We start from the raw sequence: 4,421 nt of genomic DNA on the forward strand, positions 1-4,421 counted from the left end.
CCTGATCGCCACTCCCCCCCCCCAAAAAAAAAATGAAGTTAAACCTTTCACACAAATCTGTGTGCTCGGTTAGTTGATAAAATGTCCAAAAACCACATAGTCATACAGGGTTACCCACAAAGGATGAGACTTCAAAGACGACTGTCTCTTGCCTTATATGCATGATTCTCCTGCAACTTTCTTTCTTTTCCACGTCAATAAATAAGCTATTTAAAGACCATATTAAAGGCAGGATACTTACAGAGCGTCCCATATCATATTAGATTATCAACAATCTTTAACGCCAAAATACGCACATAATACGCGAAAAATCTAGCATTTTCTGCCAACAAAATTTTCTATTAGCCTTATTAACTTTTTAAAATGATTCATTCTTCTTAAATTTTCTGATTTTCCCCCCAAATCTTAATTTAGACCCATTGACGCGGTCTAATTTGATGTGGGACACCCTGTATTTTAACATGGGATCGTCATATTTGAAGAGTTTCATGTCGTCTTTATACAGTCTCATTCTTACTTAGGTGATCATAACATGTGATTGACTTTAAAAAACATTAGAATATACAAATACAGAGTTTTCATGCATGTAACCCATGATAAATATTTTTCATATTTTTGTATTTTTATCATGTCATTTATGAGAAAGATCATCCATACAGCTGGCGATATAATCCGACATTGTTGGCATTAGGGGGACAACTTTATAACTAAAAATAAGAATATAAAAGAAACAAAAAAGGAAACCCCTTTCAAAAAATTATAAAAGTACACCCCTTTGAAAGAAAAAGAAAAGGAAACCCCTAGAAAGAAACAGAAAAGAAAAACTTTCCAAAGAAACAAAAAGGTAAACGTGTTAGAAAACAGAAAAGAAAAGCTGTCCAAAGAAACATAAAGGAAAACGTGTAAGAAAACAGAAAAGAAAAACCTGTTAAAGAAACAGAAAAGAAAACTCGTTCGAAACAGAAAAGAAACCACTTAAAAAAATGAAAACGAAACCCTGTTGAAGATACAGAAAAGGAAAACCTGTTTTAGAAACAGAAAAGAATAACCAATCAAAGAAGCAGAAAAGAGGCCCCTGTTAAGAAACAAAAAAGGAACACCTGTTTATAAAAAGGAAATCCTCTTAAAGAAGAAAAAACTGTTAATGAAAAGAAAATGGAAACGATCAAGAAATATAAAAGTAGAAGCCTGGTAAAGAAAAGGAAATGAAAACCCCCGATCAAGAAATATAAAAGTAGAAGCCTGGTAAAGAAAAGAAAATGGAAACCCCCCGATCAAGAAATATAAAAGTGGAAGCCTGGTAAAGAAAAGAAAATGGAAACCCCCCGATCAAGAAATATAAAAGTAGAAGCCTGGTAAAGAAAAGGAAATGAAAACCCCCCGATCAAGAAATATANGGGGAGGGGGGTATAGGTCACGTCTGAAAAAGAGGGAGGTGGTGTTTTTATAGTACACTTGTTTAAATCTATAATTTTTACCCAAGGAAGATTTGTGGCGTTTTCGATTTTCCCATTTTCTTATTTCCTAGACTCTGGAATCAGCGCTCACCTTCCCAGTATGTCTTATTCGCAGCGCTTGGTCACCTAAAGGCTGTCCCATTGATTTCCCAATGCTCATGTGAGCATGAAAGCCGAGGTTGGAGAGTAAAAGGTAATAATTTTTTAATTTTTCAATTCTATTTATTCTTAAATTATCTTGATGACTGTATGTATACACTGCTTGTAAACTTAAAATTCAGCTCACGGAAATTCTAAATTTGAGAAAAAAAAAGATAAAAAAATGTCTGGAAATTACCCACAATGGCAAACCATGTCTGTGCTGGGAATCTATATTCTCCAAGCCCCGGTTTCAGGCAGTAAACACAAGCAGTAAATTCAGGCAGTAAAGGAAACTGTCACGGGTTTCATGGATCATGGTTTTCAGGCATTTCCTTTCCCTGCTATATTTGTTATGAATATCGTGCAACCCTATATCTGTAAACCTGAACTACGTTGTACATTATTAATTATCTAAAAAAAAGATAGAAAGATAGAAAGAAAGAAAGACAGAAAAAAGAAAAAAAGAAAAAAAAGTAAAAAGCGAAAAAAAGAAAAAAGAAAAAAAGAAACAAACAAATAATAAAAGAAAGAATGAACAGAAAGATAGAAAAAAAAGAAAAAAAATTTGAAAGAAAGATTGAAAGAAAGATAAAAAGAAAGATATAAAGAAATAAAGAAAAATTAGTAAGATAGAAAGAAAGAAAAAAAGATAGAAAGAAAGAAAGAAAGAAAGAAAGAAAGAATTACTAAAAGAAAGCACACTGTGTGTAAAGTGGAAGATTTTCTTGGATAAAAATGATAAGTCTAAAATCCCAACGTTATTACAACAAAGCAAAGCAGCAGAATTTTAAACAACATAAAACAAATAAAAATAAAGAATACATTTTGTAACGAGACCAAACTCCAGAAGTATTTTATCAGCAATCTTTAATCACTGCTTAAATCTCTTTGATTCTATTCTCTAGCAATTATTGATTAACACAACAATTCGTATTTAGTGTATCTCTGTAACTAACTATATTTAGGTATAATGATACAGGTATGATACAGGTAAAAATTAGACTGACCGGTAACATTACAGATTACCATATAACTGGGTACAAAGATATAGTAAGCATCTGTTTTTCGGTCGCTGAAACTTGATTATTACTAATCAAAATTTGAGTTTTTGTTTAGTATAACAAAAAGAATTAGCAAAGAATGACACTAGTTTAGAGCTGCTCGAAATAATTGTAAAATAAAAGACTGCTTTAATATAATTAAGTCGTCTCTTAAGTATCATCCTTTGAAAATAACAATTTAACTAATAAATTAAATGATAATAAAAATATACAAACCCTATATCTAAGGGGGAACTTCTGTATGTTTTATATATTATTCTTTTTATCGGCAATATTTAGAATTTATTGAATATAATATTTTAATAATGTGTTGAGCATTATCCCAATATTAAACTCTAGTTATATATAGTATGGGTGACCAATATCTGCATATTCACCATAAAAGGGTAGTACAGAACTACAGGCGAATTAAATATGAGAAGACTTAAAAAAAGGGGGTCTGGGAGCAAACCTAAGTAATTCATCCTCTTCTGGGAAATCGTAGTTTTCAGATTTGCTGCGTATATTTGCTGAATTTGATCTGTTTAAAACTTAGATTCTTTTACCAATCTCATATATGTATAAGTTTTGTATAAGATTTACACAATTTGAAATCAATTTCTCAAGATAGGAACGTCAGAGAGAACTCATTGTAGGTCTCAATTAACTCCTAGGTTTCAGTCCTTTTCATTTTTACTTTAAAGATAGCAATATCATTTCTTTGTTGTTTCTTTTTAGATTTTTATCTATTTTTGGCAAACGAATTGAGTCTTCGCCGCAAACTCAATTGTTTCTAATCCCAATATCTTTCCAATCTGATGGTTTAAATTATTTGATCTAAAAGAATCTATAGTTTGGATTAGTCTACGACATAGTTACACAGATATAGCGTTTATAAATTCAGAATTTGTGCCAAACACAATTACTTTAATCTAACGATTGATTTCGGAAAATAATAAAACAATTCACGATTTTGTCACATTGAAATGAAGATTGAAAAAAAAGAGTCCTTAATGATTTATCATCGTTATTCAATCATGTTGATGTGAAATAAACACTATTGGCAAATGGTTAAAATCGTTGTTAACTATTCGTTTAAATAATCGTGACTTTTAACCTTTATATATCTGAGTAAAAGGTTGAAAACGAACACATTATAGCTTACTCAATATAAGATAAAAGTTGCGATTTCTGGTTCGCGTAAATGTGCGTCATGCAATTGGGTTGATTAATTTTTTTATTGATTTCTTTACTTTTCATTCATTTTCCAGTTACCAGTGAAAAACTGTTTTTTTTTTCGGGCCTTTGTAGTCTTGATTTGATTCTCATGGTGGAAGGGAGGGTTGGGAGCGAAGGGGCGGGTTACTTTGTATAGAAGGGGGGNCTTCACTTTGTATTATCTGTATAATGAGATTAAGAACATGGGTTTTCAATCTGCCTAATGATGTTTAGGAAAACTGTGATTAGATCAAACCTTCCTAATTATCAACTAACATGCTACCTAATGCATTGGAGAACCAACAAATATTATTTAACAATTGTTAAAGAAAAAATATTCAATAATATTTTAAAAATAATTAAATTTTAATCATCCGACTCTCTGCAAATATATTAATTATGTTGTCCAACTTAAAGTTCTTAATTCTCTCAAATATGTTTTCTTGATGAAATCTTGAACAGCTAAAATCAGCCATCTCACTCTTCGTTAAATTTTTAGCTATTTTGCAGTAAAACGACCACCCAAACCAGATCACTTACTTGCATCTTACATTCTATCTATCTT

Source organism: Eurytemora carolleeae, unplaced genomic scaffold (genome assembly GCF_000591075.1).
Source record: "Eurytemora carolleeae unplaced genomic scaffold, Eaff_2.0 scaffold1154, whole genome shotgun sequence".
Lineage (NCBI taxonomy): Eukaryota > Metazoa > Arthropoda > Copepoda > Calanoida > Temoridae > Eurytemora > Eurytemora carolleeae.